The 8,794-nt window shown below is 32.2% G+C and overlaps 2 long non-coding RNA genes across 2 annotated transcripts; one reads left to right on the top strand and one right to left on the bottom strand.

The window, feature by feature from the left end:
* Positions 1 to 335: 335 nt before the first annotated feature.
* Positions 336 to 785, bottom strand: LOC142228249 (uncharacterized). Its single transcript, XR_012720109.1, has 2 exons — positions 662 to 785; positions 336 to 594 (listed from the first exon to the last, which is right to left on the bottom strand). It is a non-coding gene; the product is annotated as an uncharacterized LOC142228249 (long non-coding RNA).
* A 4,203-nt stretch (positions 786 to 4,988) lies between these two features.
* Positions 4,989 to 6,270, top strand: LOC142230402 (uncharacterized). The gene is made up of 3 exons (XR_012720674.1): positions 4,989 to 5,403; positions 5,557 to 5,612; positions 5,715 to 6,270. It is a non-coding gene; the product is annotated as an uncharacterized LOC142230402 (long non-coding RNA).
* The last annotated feature ends 2,524 nt before the right edge of the window (positions 6,271 to 8,794 follow it).

The raw sequence follows: 8,794 nt of genomic DNA, 5'->3' as shown, positions 1-8,794 counted from the left end.
TCAATCACGAAAATATAGTATCAATCACCCATTTTGATTGAAAACTAACACGATTTTTAATTAAAAATTTAATTGACTTTTGTCACGGAATCAATTAATTGTGTGATTTAATCAATTAAAAACGTGATTGATTTTTAACATAAAATTCAATCACAGTTTTAATTCAATCAATTAAAATTTTAATTAATTTCGCGACAAAAATCAATCAACTATTTGATTCATTCAATTAAATAATTAATTGAAATTGGCTATAAATTTCGATCAAAAAATTTATATATTGCGACCCCAAAATCGTATTTAGCTTTTTTTTCTTTTGAAATAAAAGAAAATATGTGTTTCTTATAAAACATATTTAATATTTTATTATTTTTTGAATTATGCAATAGACAAATAAATTTGATTCTTGTCATTTGTGTTTTGTTCTAACATAACTTACAAATACAACTACTATCAATAACAACTATAGGGTGAAAAAATAAATTATATAAATCATTATCTTCCTTATAATAATAACCATGTTAGCATGTTCCTTCTAATATGTAGATGCGCCTAGATTTCCAATAAATCAGCAGCCTGTAAGCTAAATTAGTTTTTCTGAAAGTAAACAGAATAATTCAAATTTAATTTTGTTCAATTAAAAGTTAATTTTGTTAAACATTACCTGCATAGAATATCAAGTTCAATTCTTAGTTCCAGGTTGCAGATTTATAATCTTCTTTTGCAGTTGTAGTCTTTTAGCATAAAAAGGTGTATTAAGGAGCTCGGTAATTTAATTTTAGTAGCAATTCCTTTCCAAAATTTCCACACATTAAATCGTCTATTAAAATTTGAACCAATCAAAGACAAAAATAATGGGAAAGCAATGTAATATTTGGTATTATATTGATGGTACTTTGCAAATTCAGGAAATAGAAAAAATATAAATGGAAAATACATATTTTTTATTATTTTCGGATATTTTTCATATTTTTAAATCCAAAAGAAATAACTTTTTTACCATTACATAATTCAACTCATTAGTTTATATACCAGATATACTGCTCTCTACTTGGGTTCAAACTCAAAAAGGCAGGTAAAACAAAAATGCAATTTAATGCCAACGCTACTTCGCAACTTCAAGGTGAATCTTCCAACAAACCCATACCGCTCTTGGTTTTAAGAAAACTAGGAGTGAAAAAAAATTATAATTTTAAAAGATCAATACGGTACCCACTTTTTTATTGCAAACATATTATTATATATTTGATAAAATGATGGAGTTGATGGGATTGATTGGTCAATTTCACGAAATAAAATTGGTCACTAAAAGAAATGAATAAAAAATATATTATTTTAGTCCGTTTAATGTAAACAGGCTTCAATGGAAAACGGTATTCACATTTCACAATGATGGGATTGATTGGTCAATTTCACGAAATAAAATTGAATAAAAATATATATTATCTTAGTCCACACATTTCACAATTTCTTATCTTCAATAAACGTAGATTGTTTTCCATTTTTACAATACCAAAAAACAAAAACACAGATAATTTCAAATGCGTTCTGTCATATATTTTTTCAAACCTTTACCACGTGGCCATTTATTGTTGCACACTTTATTTATTTCAACCCTTTGCTATGATTTGTTGTTGCGATCAAAATATTTATGCACACATTTTGAATGCAGCAGACAGAATGTCGCCAATCTTGTTTTTCAATTTCCCCGAAAAACAAAAACCCACCAGCTCGTTACGAGTTACTTCCACAGACTAATCTCTCCATCATACATTGTTGAATAAATACCCATTCTCTTGTTCTCTTTTCGCTCTTTCCATTGCTCAAAATTATTCAATTTCAATCACAAAGGTGATTGGATCAATCACATGTGTAATTGGAAACGGAAAAAATTTCAATCACGTTTGTAATTGAAAATTATTTCCGAATTGATTAACAAATTGATTGAATCAATTAATATTTTAATTGGAAACGTAACAAATATCAATCATTTTTTTAATTGGTTTTTATTCGGATTTGATTAAATAATTAATTGAATCAATTAACATATTAATTGAATCCGTTTCCAAATTCAATTAAGTGTTTAATTGAAAAAATTTTGGTGATAATTTTTTGTGTGTATCGACTTTAAACTTGGCACAAGTAGTTGTTATTGATGTAGGTCGGATGGTATTGCAAATGGGCATATCGGTCCACTATTACGTATAGCCCCCATATAAACAGACCCCCAGATTTGGCTTGCGGATCTTCTAAGAATCATCCGATCTGGCTGAAATTTGGTACATGGTGTTAGTATATGCTCTCTCACAGCCATGCAAAATTCCACATCGGTCCATAATTACATATAGCCCCCATATAAACCGATCCCCCGATTTGTCTTGGGGAGCCTCTAAGAGAAGCAAGAACCATGCAAAAATTGGTCCACATCGGTCCATAATTATATATAACCCCCATATAAACCGATCCCCCGATTTGGCTTACGGAGCTCTAAGGGAAGCAAATTTCACCCGAACCGGCTGAAATTTGGTACATGGTGTTAGTATATGGTCTCTAACAACCATGCACAAATTGGTCTACATCGGTCTATTATTACATGTAGCCCCCATATAAACCGATCCCCCGATTTGGCTTGCGGAGCCTCTAAGAGAAGCAAATTTCATCCGATCCGGCTGAAATTTGGTACATGGTGTTAGTATATGGTCTCTAATGACCATGCAAAAAGTGGTCCACATCGGTCCATAATTATATATAGCCCCCATATAAACCGATCACCAGATTTGACCTCCGGAGCCTCTTGGAAGACCAAAATTCATCTGATTCAGTTGAAATTTGGTACGTGGTGTTAATATATGGCCTCAAACACCCATGCAAAAATTGGTCGAAATCGGTCAATAATTATATATAGGCCCCATATAAACCGATCCCCAGATTTGACTTCCGGAGCCCCTTGGAAGAGCAAAATTCATCCGATCTGGTTGAAATTTGGTACGTGGTGGTAGTATATGATATTTAATAACCATGCCAAAAGTGGTCCATATCAGTCCATAATCATATATAGGAAGTAGGTTCTTAGACTCCACATAGTTTTGAATATTGTCTTTCAACATAGCCTCCAAACATTTGAGGGGTACACTCAACAACGAGATAGGCCTATAATTTTCAATTTTGGTTGGGTCTTTATCCCTTTTCAGTATTGGCGCTATCCGTATATATCTCCAAATTTCCGGGACCTGGTTCGATCTCCATATGTCATTTCAAAAAAAAATTTTTGATTCTCTGGTGATAAATTCTTGATAAATTCATATGAAACCTTGTCTATTCCAGGCGCTGAGATTTTGCTCCTTGTATTTAAAAATTTTCACAGTATATCAAAATCTAATTGGGGGGCTGAGCTTGTTGTATCACTTGATGGAAAATCCTGAACCTGTGTTGTGGATTGAATTTGATTTTGATTGATTGAAGCCTCAAAAATTTTTCCTTTTGTTCATTATCCCAGGACTGGTTCATATTTTTCGGCTGTTTATATTTTCTGATGTTTCTGGTGAGATTCCAGAATTGTTTAGAAGTTCTCGCTGATGACAATTCACTAATGAAGTCCGAGAAATTCTCCCTTTTTTGAGCTCTCACAGTATCTTGTAAGGCATCTTCGGCGTCTGGAAACGCCTCCAGATCACTCTTTGATCTTGTTTTGTAGTATTTGGCCCTAGCCGCCTGCCTCAGTCTAAAGAGACGTGTTATTTGGTAAGTCCACCATGACTTGGGTCGGTATCGGTTACCCGGTTCTATTCTTATTGTATTTCTTTCCAAAATTGAAACAATGTTATTATTAAAATCTAGGATAGCTCCACCGACGTTTAGAGTAGACATTTCCCGCAGAACCGCTCTATGACACACTTCTCTTCCTTGGGTGAAAGGGTTGCCAAGTTGATCTAACACCATAATTACAGGCAGATGGTTACTGTTTGTTAACTTCACTTTGCTGATTCTTCACTCCGGTATACTGCGCAGGTCCTTAGCGAAAGCAAGGTCTAGCACAGATGAGTAACGATCATCTACTTTGAAAGTTGGCTCCCCATCATTAATGCAAGAGAAATTGCACTGCAACCCCATATCATGAACCACCCTCCCGCGAGTGTCAGTCATTTTGTCACCCCACTGAGTGGATTTGGCATTAAAATCGCCAGCAACAATTGTTCGTCCTGTCAATTGCTCGGCCTTGTTGAAAACTCCTTGGATAATAGTTTTATATACTATAATAGGCGTGTTGGGTGGAATATAGACTACGATTAAATTATAATTACGGGATAAGTTAAGGGTCCGTATGCCAATCACTTCTGCATCAAAATCAATTAGGGAATAAGAAATGTCTCTTTTCACATAAATGCCGACACCACCGAAACCGTCTAAACCGATCCCGAGATTTGGTTTTAGAGCCTCTTGGAGGAGCAAATTTCATCCGAGTCAGTTGAAATTTGGTACATTGTGCTAGTATATGGTATATGGATGTTAAGAAGTTTTAAGATACCACAACCCAAGTAATTCAATTGTGGATGACAGTCTTTCCTACAAGTTTCTACGCAATCCATGGTGGAGGGTACACACAAAAAATTATAACCAAATTTTTTTCAATTAAACACTTAATTGAATTTGGAAAGGTATTCAATTAATATGTTAATTGATTCAATTACTTATTTAATCAAATCCGCATAGAAACCAATTTAAAAAATGATTGATTTTTGTTACCTTTTCAATTAAAATATTAATTGATTCAATCATTTTGTTAATCAATTCGGAAATAATTTTCAATTACAAACGTGATTGAAAATTTTTCCGTTTCCAATTACACATGTGATTGATCCAACCACCTTTGTGATTGAAATTGAATAATTTTGAGCAATGGAAAGAGCGAAAAGAGAACAAGAGAACGGATATTTATTCAACAATGTATGATGAAGAGATCAGTCTGTGTAAGTAACTCGTAACGAACGGTTGGGTTTTTCGCGTAAATTGAAAAACATGATTGGCGACATTCTGTCTGCTGCATTCAAAATGTGTGCATAAATATTTTGATCGCAACAACAAATCATAGCAAAGGGTTGAAATAAATAAAGTGTGCAACAATAAATGGCCACGTGGTAAAGGTTTGAAAAATATATGACAGAACGCATTTGAAATTACCTGTGTTTGCGTTTTGTGGTATTGTAAAAATGGAAAACAATCTACGTTTATTGAAGGTAAGAAATTATGAAATGTGAATACCGTTTTCCATTGAAGCCTGTTTACATTAAACTGAATAAAATAATGTATTTTCTTTTAGTGACCAATTTTATTTCGTGAAATGGACCAATCAATCCCATCAACTCCATAATTTTGTCAAATATATAAGAATATGTTTGCAATCAAAAGGTGGGTACCGTATTGATCTTTTAAAATTATAAAGTTTTTTCACTCCTAGTTTTCTTAAAACCTAGAGTGGTATGGGTTTGTTGGAAGATTCACCTTCAAGTTGCGAAGTAGCGTTGGCATTAAATTAATTTTTGTTTTACCTGCCTTTTTCAGTTTGAACCCAAGTAGAGAGCAGTATATCTGATATATAAACTAATGAGCTGAATTATGTAATGGTTAAAAAGTTCTTCCTTTTGCATTTAAAAATATGAAAAATATCCGAATATAATAAAAATATGTATTTTTCCATTTATATTTTTTTCTATTTCTAGAATTTGCAAGTTATCATCAATATAATACCAAATATTACATTGCTTTCCCATTATTTTTGTCTTTGATTGGTTCAAATTTTAATAGACGATTTCAATGTGTGGACATTTTGGAAAGGAATTAAATTACCGAGCTCCTTAATACACCTTTTTATGCTAAAAGACTACAACTGCAAAAGAAGATTATAAATCTGTAACCTGGAACTAAGAATTGAACTTGATATTATATGCAGGTAATGTTTAACAAAATTAACTTTTAATTGAACAAAATAAAATTCGAATTATTCTGTTTACTTTCAGAAAAGCTAATTTAGCTTACAGGCTGCTGATTTATTTGAAATCTAGGCGCATCTACATGTTAGAAGGAACATGCTGATATGATTATTATGATAAGGACGATAATGATTTATATAGTTTATTTTTTCACCCTATAGTTGTTATTGATAGTAATTGTATGTGTAAGTTATGCTAGAACAAAACACACAATTGAGAAGAACCAAATTTATATTGCATAATTCAAAAAATAATAAAATATTGAATATTTTTAATAAGAAACACATATTTTCTTTTATTTAAAATAAAACTAAATTCGATTTTGGGGGCGCAATATATAATTTTTTTGAATGAAATTTATAGCCAATTTCAATTAATTATTTAATTGAATGTATCAAATAGTTGATTGATTTTTGTCGCGAAATTACTTAAAATGTTCATTGATTCAATTAAAACTGTGATTGAATTTTATGTTAAAAATCAATCACGTTTTTAATTGATTCAATCACACAATTAATTGATTCCGTGACAAAAGTCAATTAAATTTTTAATTGAAAATCGTGTTGGTTTTCAATCATAATGGGTGATTGATACGATCATTTTCGTGATTGAAGACATTTCAATTAAAAAAATGATTGAATCCGCGATTTTCGTGATTGAAATAAAAAAAAAAATGTTTGTGTGTACATAAGATTCGGCCTGGCCGAACCTACGGGCGTATATACTTGTTGGAACTTAAATCCTTTGAAATAATGAATTCAAGTTCTTTAAGAGTTGCTGTTTTATAGTAACACTGTCTATTTTATCTAATAGGCGAATATCTTCGTTGCTAGTTCTACTATCTAAAGGTTTGAATATGTTTGAGAAGTGATTTGCGAATAATTCTGCTTTCTCTCCATTTCTTCGAGCACAGGTGCCATCATCTTTTTAAATTGGTGGTATTTTTGGAGGTGTCTGATTAAATTGGCATGTTGCTTTCCAAATCTATAATTTGTCTCTTTAGTTGATGATAGATTGTCCAAATACATAGACATGGCATTATTTTTGCATTTATTAGTCAACTGTCTCGGTTCAATAATTTGCCTATTTCATGTTTTTTTTTCTCTGGCGTTCTCTCCCGTTGCCATTTCTTCCTAGCTCTTCTTTTCTTTTTGCCAATATCTCTCTAATATCTTTTGGATAGGTTAGGTTATGCTAAGATGTAGAAATGATGGGTGAACTTTCCCATGCAGACGTTTGGATCGCTTCAATTAGTTTTGTTATCTCTTCGCCTGTTTGCTCCACGGATCTAAGTTGAGTTTTTAGATTTATTTTCTTAGTCAGAACGTATTTAAAAAATTGTCAATTTGTACCACTGTTGGTTAGAAATGAGGGGGATTTCTTTTTCTAAAACGTTATCACTCACATTTATTATTACAGCAGAATGGTCCGAAGATGATAGGGCTGTTATGTTTTCAACAAAAACATAGTGTTTGGCAATGTTTTTTGGGACAAAAAACATCGATCAAGTCTGGTATTATTTCCAGATTCGATGGCCAATATATAAACAGAAAAAAGTGTCTCGTAAATTTAAGAAGATTTTTACAATAATTTATTACATGAATTTTACAGAATTTTAGTTCATTTTTCGTATCTTCAACGAAAATTAACTACTCGAAAGGAAATTTTACAAATTCTAAGTAGCAATCGTTTAGTTCATGGCCTACAAAATACGATGGAAATTTCCTTAAGAAATTTCTTAACTGCTAGGTAAAAATTCGTTTGTCATGCTATAAAACTACTTGTGAAATGTAAAGTACTTTCTAAATAATAAGTGCAATGTAAATTTTTTTGTATGAGAAAATATTTTTTTTACAAAAATGAACTTGAAAGTGAATAGCAATTTCTTACTGACAATTCCTATAGTTAATAATTGTTGGTAGAAAATTACCCAATGAAATATTTTTAGTTCACATCTAATTAAATTAATAGACATTTTCGTCAAAAATGGTAGATAACATTTCATGAAGTTTTTGCAAATTTTAAGTTAAACGTTTCATCGTTTATAAACTGGTGTGCCTTTATGAATATTATTCTTAGAGTAAATTGTCAGCAGATGCGATGAACTAATGCATAGTACAGAGATCTTTATCGGCATAGTGGAATGTGATTAATGTAAAGATGATGTTACTTGAGTTTTGTTGTGTATACATGAGCGTGGGGTTGTTTTTATTTTTGTCCATTTAGTGGTTTGTGTGTGTGTTTGTTATTCGCGGATGGTTTATTTGGCTGGATGAGGTGTTGTTTTCCATAAAGGCACATGTGTTTTTGGTGTTGTAGGAATGTCTTGGCTTTGATTGGTTTTGTTTGGCATGCTTCAGTTGTATAGTTGGCGTTGGCGTGGGCTGTTGCATCTTTTTAGCTGGTATGCAACAAAGGAATATAAAGACATGGAATATTTTGGATTTTTGAGACATATATTGGTGTTTGTTAGGTTAGGTTAGGTTAAAGTGGCAGCCCGATTAATATCCAGGCTCACTTAGACTATTCAGTCCATTGTGAATTTCAGGCTCACTTAGACTATTCAGTCCATTGTGATACCACATTAACTAAAAGTACCTATTACATATGGGCACTTCTAGTTTTAACCGCTGAACCTCCTTGATTATTCTTCTTTGTTGAACCAACCAGATTGTTCCAAAAACATTAGCAGACTGCTTAAGTTAACGTTTTCCAGATCCGCCAGTAATCTGAAGCTATATGCTCCTAAAAGTTGCTTGCGCTTTACACAAAATGCAGGACACTCACACAAGAGGTGTTTAATTGATTCC

Source organism: Haematobia irritans, chromosome 3, assembly GCF_050003625.1.
Source record: "Haematobia irritans isolate KBUSLIRL chromosome 3, ASM5000362v1, whole genome shotgun sequence".
Taxonomy (NCBI): domain Eukaryota; kingdom Metazoa; phylum Arthropoda; class Insecta; order Diptera; family Muscidae; genus Haematobia; species Haematobia irritans.
This window is presented reverse-complemented; position numbering and strand designations above follow the sequence as displayed.